This window comes from Muntiacus reevesi, chromosome 2 (genome assembly GCF_963930625.1).
Source record: "Muntiacus reevesi chromosome 2, mMunRee1.1, whole genome shotgun sequence".
Taxonomy (NCBI): domain Eukaryota; kingdom Metazoa; phylum Chordata; class Mammalia; order Artiodactyla; family Cervidae; genus Muntiacus; species Muntiacus reevesi.
Window position 1 is genome coordinate 270669111 of NC_089250.1, and position 10521 is coordinate 270679631.

At 43.1% G+C, this 10521-nt stretch overlaps 2 pseudogenes; one reads left to right on the forward strand and one right to left on the reverse strand.

The window, feature by feature from the left end:
* The window catches only part of LOC136157574 (zinc finger protein 678-like), a 322340-nt pseudogene that overhangs the window by 228996 nt on the left and 82823 nt on the right, over positions 1 to 10521 (forward strand).
* Positions 1 to 10521, reverse strand: part of LOC136157581 (zinc finger protein 724-like) — a 322253-nt pseudogene that overhangs the window by 227851 nt on the left and 83881 nt on the right.

The window sequence follows — 10521 nt, forward strand, 5'->3', positions numbered from 1 at the left end:
CAAACCAATCAATCCTAGAGGAAATCAACCCTGAATATTCACTGGAAGGACTGATGCTGAGGCTGAAACTCTAATACTTAGGCCACCTGATATAAAGAGCTGACTCATTGGAAAAGACCCTGATGCTGGGAAAGATTGGTGGCAGGAGGAGAAGGCAGTGGCAGAGGATGACATGGTTAGATATCATCACCGATTCAATGGACATGAATTTGAGCAAACTCCTGGGGATAGTAAAGGACAGGGGAGGCTGGTGTGCTGCAGTCCATGGGGTCGCAAAGAGTTGGACACAACTTGGTGACTGAACAACATAAGCTTAGGTGATTATTTCATCTTTATCCAAGAAAAGGAGAGCCTGGGTACTCTGCAACCATGACTCCTGAGAATGTAGGGGCTTACAGCTGGGAAGTATGCAGTAATGGGTGCAGCAGAACTCACCAGTCACCAGCTGGGATTGTTAAAAAGAGCCCAACAAATGTGAAACACGGAGGAGACACTGTACAAAGACACAAAGATGCTCACCAGGACCAGGATGCTCTAGGGAGCTCTAGATTCGGGGAGGATCTTGCAGAGATGCTGGCCCTGTGAATATATTGCACCCTTTGCTTGGGCCTGGACAAGATGAAAACCATGGAGCCGCTAAACCAGATCGTGAGAGCAGACATGACACAGCAGGAAGTAAAAACCATCCTACACTCAGTAAAACTTTGATTCTATTATGAATCACACCATAACACAATCCCAAATCTTTCTTCTTTGTGATGTTTCTGTTACTCCAATGATCTTCCACATACCTAGTAAATAGAATATTTATCAGCATGTGCACAACCCAGCAGAGGAAAATAGCAGATCCAGTGTACTTGGGAGCTTTCATTTTAAGCTGCCCCTACCTGGAGTTCCTGGGACAGATGGTGATGGCCTGGCAGACACTCAAGACACAGGTGCTACCAACGGACCCTCCCTTGTCCAATCTGTGGATATAGTAAACAATTTTGCATTCAGTATCATTGAGAAAATATTTCCACCCAAACACCTCCATTGTCCTTGGGGTTCCTGTAGACAGCATGACCAAGGAGTGGGGTATAAGCAGATACTCAATGATCAGATCTGTGGATCTTAGCCTGCACCCAGCAAAGTGAAGGAAGAGATAATGGTATAGAAGAGAGAAATTTCCCAGGATTCCAAATACATTCTTGGATAAGAAGATCAATTCTACTGCAAAATCTCTGATGGCCATCCTTCCAGTTCTCTGTGAAAAATATTTGCCTTCTGAGCTAGTTTCTTGCATAGAAAAATGAGGCATGGGCCACATGTGTTACACCAAGTGAGATTTAAACTTGTCCACTTTTTATTCATTTCCACAAAGATATATTACCTTCTTGTTTTTATTTTACTAAGAGATTTCCAAGATTTTAACATACAAATTTTAAAGAGCTCTTATATATATCATATGATATCACTTATATGTGGAATCTAAAAAAAAATCATACTAATGAACCTATATATGAAATAAAATTTGAATCACAGATGTAGAAAACAAACATAATTACTGAGGAGGTGATTGGGGAGGGATAAATTGGAAAATTGGGATAGACATATACACGCTGAAGTAGTGAAAGTGTTAGTTGTCAGTCATGTCTGACTCTTTGTGACCCCATGGACTGCACTCCGCCAGGCTCCTCTATCCATGGAACTCTCCAGGCAAGAATTCTGGAGTGGGTTGCCATGCCCTTCTCCAGGGGATCTTCCTGACCCATTCTTTACCGTATGAGCCACCAGGAAAGCCCCATACACACACAGCTATATGTAAAAGAGACATCTGACAAGACCTCCTACACGGCACAGAAAGTCTACTCAATACTCTGTGATGATCTATACGGGAAAAGAATCTAAAAAACAGTGGATAAATATATACGTATACTGATTCACTTTGCTGTACTGCAGAAATGAATGCAACATTATAAATCAACTATGCTCTGTAGAGTCTTGCCCCAAGGCCTCAGATATGGAGCCCAGAAACAAGGTCATCTCTGGAACTGTCTGAGCCCCTTGGCCATTGTTGTTCAGTCGCTCAGTTGTGTCTGACTCTTTGCGACTGCATGGACTGCAGCACACCAGCTTTCCCTGTCCTTCGGTATCTCCCAGAGTTTGTTCAACTCATATCCAGTGAGTTGGTGATGCCATCCAACCATCTCATTTTCTGTTGCCCCCTTCTCCTCCTACCCTCAATCTTTTCCAGCATCAGGGCCAGTGGATTAGCTGTTCACATCAGGTGGCCAAAGTATTGGAGCTTCAGCTTCAGAATCAGTCCTTCCAATGAATATTCAGGGTTGACTTCCTCTAGGCTTGACTGGTTTGATCTCCTTGCTGTAAAGGGACCCTCAAGAGACTTCTCTAGCCCCGGAGTTTGAAAGCATCAATTCTTCGGCACTCAAGCCTTCTTTACAGTCTAACCCTCACATCCATATGTGACTGCTGGAAAAACCCTTTTGTAACGATTGCCAAAAGCTCTGTCCCCACCCCTTCCATCATCACCAGCAGACTTAACCCCAAATTAGGCAAAAATGCCATCCTGGTAGCCACTATAGTGCCCTATCCAATAACCTAGTGTTAGCCTTCCAGCAGGAATTTTCTTTGTCTTGAGGCTGCAAACATCAGCTGCTAACCCATGAAAAGCACAGTCTCTCTCCAGCCAGCTGCATTTGTAGCACCTTCATTATCTCTGCTCTCTGCTCTTAATAAATGCATCCCCTTCTGAAATACTCTGTGTCTGGAAATTCTTTTTCAACCCACGCTGAGACTGCCCCGACATACTCAAATAAAAGTAATTAACTTAAAATGAATAAAATAAAAGCAGGAAAAAAATCTGAAAAAAAAAAGAGCTCTTATAAATGAGTGAACCACTGCTATGAAGGTCTAGACAGCATACTAAAAAGTGGAGACATCAGTTTGCTGACAACGGTCCCTATAGTCAAAGCTATGGTTCTTCCAGTAATCATGTATGGATGCGAAAGTTGGACCCTGAAGAAGGCTGAGTGTCAAAGAATTGATGCTTTCAAACTGTGTGCTGTAGAAGACTCATAAGAGTCCCTTGGGCAGCAAGGAGATTAAATCAGTCAATCCTAAAGGAACTCAACCCTGAATAGTCATTGGAAGGACTGATGCTGAAGCTGAAGCTCCAATACTTTGGCCACCTGAGGTGAAGAGCTAAGTAACTAGAAAAGAGCCTGATGCTGGGAAAGATTGAGGGCAGGAGGAAAAGGAGGTGACAGAGGATGAGATGGTTGGATGGCATCACTGACTCAATGAACATGAGTTTGAGCAAACTCAGGGAGATGATACAGGGCAGGGAAACCTGGCATGACTTAGAAACTAAACCACCATAGGCAAGAAAGAACATAAACCTGACTTGGCTGGTAACAAATCTAGCACATTTAATCACCGTGATATCTGACAAATCCAGGTAGCTCTGTTCTCTCAATAGTTGAAATAGATATTGAGCTCTCTTGGTAATATATCATTATATTTTGGGCTTCCCTGGTGGCTCAGTGGTAAAGAAACTTCCTGCCAACACAGGAGACATGGGTTCAATCCCCAGGTCAGGAAGATCCCCTGGAGACAGAAATGGCAACCCACTCCAGTATTTTTGCCTGGGAAATCCCAATGACAGAGGAAGCTGGTGGGCTATAGTCCATGAGGTCACAAAGAGTCAGAAATGACTTACAACTAAACAACAACAACAATTGATAGTAGAATATTTTTAGATGAGTGAAAGCATCATGGTATATTTGAGCCTGACTGGGGCTATCTGAAATTCATTGTTAAAAATGTACACTTTTCTTATGTGCTGATTCCTTTTCTTCAATAGGGAAAACAGTCTCATCAATTTAACAGATCAAAGACATTTTCAGGAGGTAAGAATTACTGTCTCTATCAAGCACTTCATATACTCAGAGATAAACCAAACAATTTTATATCAGGAACTGTCATCCGGGTTCACCATTTCTGCACAGGAGTCAGTGACTTGTAGATTCATCTTACTCATTACTAGAAGCAGAAGGTGTCATAGGCACGCACACCTGCAATAACCCTGAAAATTTAATCTATGCTTTCAGTAAACGAGGCGGAACTTCAGACTGAGTTCAAAATTACAGTTCTTAAGGACTCCCCTGGTGCCACAGTGGATAAGAATCCACCTGCCGGTGCAGGGACACGGGGTCCATCCTTGGTCCTGGAAAGTTCCACACGTCCTCGAGCAGCTAAGCCTGTGTGCCGGCACTTTTGAGCCTGCTCTCTAGAGCGGCACACCAAACTACTGAACCCATATGCTGCAGATACTGAAGGCTGAGTGCCTAGAATCTGTGCTCTGCAGCAAGAGAAGCCACTGCAATGAGAAGCCTGGGCACCACAGCAAGGAGTAGCCCCCGCTCACCCCAACTAGAGAAAGCCCACGCAGCAATGAAGACTCAGTGCAACCAAAAATAAACAAAGAAAAGAAAGAACCCTACGGTTCTGAAGAAAATTAAAAGTCTAAGCTGCATTGTCACTCGCAGTCAATGCCAGGAATCAAAGTCATTGTGGATTACACTAAATTATAAATTCAGAGCAGTCATGGATTGCTGTTGGATCTCTAGTCCTGGCCTCTCTTTACTAGTCCAGCTCAAGAGTCAGAATCCTTCTTTCCTTCTGTGTGGCTTTGGCAATGGACTAGATTTGGACCCTCAAATATTTCCTTTTTTGTGAAATAGCCACCTACCCCTGATACTTCTTGTCTATAGACTCTTCCTCTCAGATTGAAATAGAAAATCGGTATCTGACTCCTTTCTGTTGCCAGTACACTGTGGGAGGAGGTGTGCTGGTTTGAAAATCAGCACCTGTGCTAGATGAAGTCTGTCACACCCCTAGATATGCATTTGTGATTCTGTGACCTCCCCTTCCCTCAGAATTGTGATTATCTTTTCACTTTTAGCTGCAATGAGAAGTTAGGCTCATGGAACAAAAGCATACTTGTGTAAAACTTTTAATTAACTTTCTAAAAACTGTTAATTACCCTCCCCCCAAAAAACTACAATCAACTTGTTATTCCCAAAGAGACCACTGCAGTGCCCTGAGGGGCTTTTTCTTTTTTGCGATCTGGGGAGGCAGACAGGTTCTCATATGGAAAGAGCAGGATGCTGAGCTGACAGCTGAGAGCCTGGCAATGAAACTCTTGTATTGTGCTGACTTCTCTGTTCCTCTGAGAAATTTTTCTACCCAACAGTGGGTTCTTTCCCAATTCCTGAGCTTCAGCATCACTTAAGTATGATCAGAGAAATAGAACCAAAGTGCCTGAAGATTTCTAAGCACTATAATTAAAAGGAAGACCATGATGACAGAAATTTTTATGTTAAAATTTATTGTATGTATTTGTCCACCTCAATGCCAATGAATTTGCAAGTCTGGGTGGTGATAAAGATGTTTTCCACTAAAATATATTTTACCAATACGGACCCATTCCCAAGTAGTTACAGAAAATCTAAATAGACAAATATCTACAGAAAGATGGAAATTTATAAATTTCTCCCTCTAAAAGTACCCCCAATAGTAAGTTTTAACAGATGCTGTCTTGTTCAGTTGCTCAGTCGTGTCTGACTCTTTGCGATCCCATGGACTGCAGCACACCACGCTTCCCTGTCTATCATCAATGCCTGGAGCTTGCTCAAACTCATGTCCATCGAGTCAGTGATGCCATCCAAGCATCTCATCCTCTGTCGTCCGCTTCTCCTCCTGCCTTCAATCTTTCCCAGCATCAGGGTCTTTTCCAGTGAGTTGACTCTCTGCATCATCAAGTAGCCAAAGTATTGGAGCTTCAGCTTCATCATCAGTCCATTCAATGAATATTCAGGGTTGATTTCCTTTAGGACTGACTGATTTGATCTTTTTGCAGTCCAAGGGACTCTCAGGAGTCTTCTCTAGCACCACAGTTTGAAAGCATCAATTCTTCGACACTGAGCCTTCTTTATGGTCCGACTCATATCCATATATGACTACTGGAAATACCATAGCTTAGACTACACAGAACTTTGTTGACAAAGTGATGCCTCCACTTTTTAATATGCTATGTTTGTTTTGACTGTGTGGATCCCAACAAACTGTGGAAAATTCTTAAAGAGATGGGGACACTAGACCACTTTATCTGCCTCCTGAGAAGTCTATATGCAGGTCAAGAGGCAACAGTCTAATATTCTGGTGACCTGATGTGAAGAACTGACTCATTGGAAAAGACCCTGATGCTGGGAAAGATTGAAGGCGGGAGGAGAAGGGGACGACAGAGGATGAGAGGGTTGGATGGCATCACTGACTCAATGGACATGAGTTTGAGAAAGCTCCAAGTGTTGGTGATGGACAGGGAAACGTGGTATGCTGCAGTCCATGGGGTCACAAAGAGTCAGACACGACTGAGCCACTAAAATGAACTCTCATAGCTTTTCTCCCAAGGAGCAAGCGTCTTTTAATTTCATGGCTGCAGTAACCATCTGTAGTGATTTTGGAGCCCAAGAAAATAAAGTCTGCCACTGTTTCCATTGTTCCCAGATCTCAGTCTGGGAAAGTATAATAACCTCTCTCTAGTACTGTTAGTCCTTTGCGCTACCCAGAAACTCTCCTAACTCAGGAGGACAGCATTTGATTTCCCGGATTCTCAGAAAACTACTGTATTTGCCACATTCTCATCTCTGTCATCTGTTCATCAGAACACATCCCCCTCCACTAGCAGCCTAAGACTTTGGAGGAATCAAAGAGAGCTTCCTTGCAGTTTCCGCCATGCATTTCCAGAGAGCTCTCATGTTACCTTTCAATGGATTGTGTGTTCCTCACTAAGAAAAACAGCATCACACACAGCATCTGGGGCTTCCTTGGTGCCTCAGTCGGTAAAAAAATCCTTGTGCCAATGCAGGAGACACAGGTTCGATCCCCGAATAAGAAGATCCCACATGCCTCGGAGCAACTAAACCCCTGCACCTTGAACTCACACCAACCAGTCCTGTGAGCCCCTGCACTAGGTGACCCCTTTCTTGGGACCAGCAGTCTTGCTGAACCCCAGGGTCTACTGCACAGGGCCCCCTTCAGTGACACCCTCAGAGTTCAACAGAATCCTGCTCGTCTTTCTTTGAATGGATCCCTCCACACTCAGCCTGTGGGACACACAGCACTTCACCCAGGGTGAGGTCTGAACCCCAATTACTGGAATTTTCTCTGCCTGGTTCTAGCCTTGACCTTCCTCAGGGACCCTCAAGACTTGCTGTGAATTCTCTGAGGACCTAAACTCAGAGTCATAAACTCACCTGCTGCTATTGTCCTTTGTTCTTCTGTGAGCTAAAACTTTTCAGGGGCTCATTTAAGCAAATGTAAGTTTAACAAAGTCACAAAAAGAATAATCAAAAGCCATGATGGGAACATTCTGAACCAAGATTTATAAAATCTTACCCTGTATCATTCTTAACACATGTGTCTTGTAAGTCTTAAAGGAACTGTTTTCTCATGGCCCTGACATACTTTGAATGCAATATATAAATATCTGAAGATATATTCATAATATGATTTATATAACACACATTGAATCCAAGATTCAAATATCTGAAGGTATACATGTTAGCAGTGAGAAAACCAAGAAGGAATATGTGAGTGTATGTGTATTTTACACATTGAACTTAGAGAATTTAGAAATGCTAGATCAAAACTGGTCATATCAGAATTGCAGATGATTTACTAAAAACTATAAAACTTGTCAATTTGTCGATTAATCTGTTTTGTCTAGTTTTCATGGAATTCATTTCCTTAAATATCAGGAGGTTATGTTTTTAAGGAACTTTCACACGGTCCAGCCACGTGACTGCACCAGCTTACATTCCCTCCAGGCATGTAGGAGGTTCCCTGATCTCCAAGCCCCTTAAGCGTTTATGACATTATTAGTGGGCTTTTTGCTCATTGTTCTGACTGGCATGCGGTGATACATCCCTGTAGCTTTGCTCTGCATTCCTTATTGTTCAGCGCTGGTGAGCATCTTCCTTTGCCTCCTGCCCATGGAAAGAGCAAGCTGCCCGCCCGGCCTCAGCAGCTGTGGGGCACAGGCTCAGTCTCCCCACAGCACGTGGGGGATTCCTGGGCCAGGGGTGCGGCCCTTGTCCCCGCAGGGTCAGACGGGTTCTCCACCGCCGGTGACCAGTCTGATTAGCTTTTTTTCCTTTTGAGACATATATATATATATTTATTTATTTATTGGAATATAATTGCTTTACAATGTTCTGCTAGTCTGTGCTGTATGACATCGTCAGTCAGCCGTGAGTATACATAAATCTTCTCCCTCTTGGCCCTCCCTCCCGTGGTCTCCGTTTCACCCCTCTCCTCAGCACAGAGCACTAAGCTGAGCTCCCTGTGGTAAACAGCAGCTTCCCACCAGCTAACTATTTTCGCCATCAGTTCAGTTCAGTTGCTCACTCGTGTCTGACTCTTTGCGACCCCATGGACTGCAGCATACCACGTTTCCCTGTCCATCACCAACTCCTGGAGCTTGCTCAAATTCATGTCCATTGAGTCAGTGATGCCATCCAACCACCTCATCCTCTGTCGGCCCCTGCTCCTCCCCCTTTCAATCTTTCCCAGTGTCAGGGTCTCTTCAAATGAGTCACTTCTTCATATCAGATGGCCAAAGTATTTAACTTTCAGCTTCAACATCAGTCCTTCCAATGTATATCAGGACTGATTTCCTTTAGGATGGACTGGTTGGATCTGCTTGCAGTCCAAGGGACTCTCAAGAGTCTTCTCCAAACTTTTACCCATGGTGGTGTATATATGTCATTGGTACCCTTTCACAATTGATCCCCCTCTTCTTCTCCTGCTGTGTCCACGTCTGATCTCTATATTTGTGCAAAATTGTCTTAATGGATACGTATGGAATTTAAAAAATAGTATTGATGAACTTATTTGCTGAGCAGGAATATAGGCGCAGAGGTAGTTCTTAAGTTTTACATATTAAGCTTTCAAGGCATAAAATACATTGACAATCATTCCATGCATTTTTCGGTTGTAGCCACACGTTCTGGGGAACAAACTGACTCAGAAGGACAATGCAGATAGTGGAGTGCAGTTTATTACATGGGGGGTGGGGGTGGGAGGGTGGGGACACACAGTCTCCTCTTAGCCAAGGACCCCAAACAGTTTTTGTGAAAACCTTATATACCCTAAGTGTACTTGCTCAAACCCACCTCCCCAAATTGCTTGAAACTAGTCTGGACAAGGGAAAAGAGAGATCTGATCAAAGTTAACCCATGATTCATGTGTCACAGGACTAAATAAACAGTGGATATTTATCAACAGGCCTGTGGTCTTATCCCAATAAACAGAATTGAATTTACCACTTTGTTCTGTTACAGAGATAATTAACATATTCTTTTTGGCAACAGAGTCCTAGTATAATTCCTGAGGCTCTTTTATGGGGGTCGGGGTGGGATCTGATTTTCCATTGGTATGCCATTTCTATAGACGCTGGGACACAAAGTTCAGAGTCCACTGGGAGGGTGACCATGCGTGTAGCCTAATGCTCACAGCCTGGCCTAAGACGGAGGCCAGCTCTGTCTGTTTCCTCCTTCATTACTAAGTGAAAGAAGCCCATTTGAAAATGCTACAAAATGTAGGATTTTTACAATATGACATTTTGGTGTAGGTAAATGTTCTTATGGGTGCTCAGTTGTGTCTGAGTATTTGTGATCCCAGGGGCTGTAGCCTGCCAGGCTCAGCTCTGTCCATAGATTTCCCAGGAAAGGATACTGGAGTGGGTTGCCATCTCTTCCTCCAGGGGAACTTCCTGACCCAAGGATTAAACCTGCATCACGTGGATGTCCTGAATCGGCAGGCAGACTCTTTACCACTCAGTCACTGGGAATCTAGTAAGAAATATAGAAGAGATTAAAAAGGTCCATGATTCCTGTGGCTTTCAAAGGAGGGACTATGAATATCCTAAGTCTAGAGAACTTTCATTAACACAACTGAAATAATTTGTGTTAAACTGTCATGATGGACACATGTTATTAAACATTTATCTAGAGGTATGGACTGCACATTCCTAAAAGAGGAACACAGGGGCAAACTAGAGAGTTGATCTATTTACTGCCCATGTAGATTCATCACTGGTTACAAATGCTCGTTCTGGTGGGGAAAGCTAAGTAGGGAAATTGTCCACATGTGGGAACAAGAGGTATATGGGAAATGTCTATACTTTATTCTCACTTCTGCTGTGAAACTAAATCTTGTACAATGTTGGTACTGGTGAATGCAGACTGAATATTTTTTAGAATATATAATATGAGAAAGATGTATATGCTTCTATCTTTAATTTTTCCTTGGTCATTATACTTTAAAGATGTGGGAAAATAGAGCTCTGTAAATGGAGCAGACAAGAAACTGAAGCAGTTGATTCATAAAACCTAGAAAAACACACACAGAAAGTAGAGCAACAACATTCTCAGGTGTTAACTGATGTGTGATGTA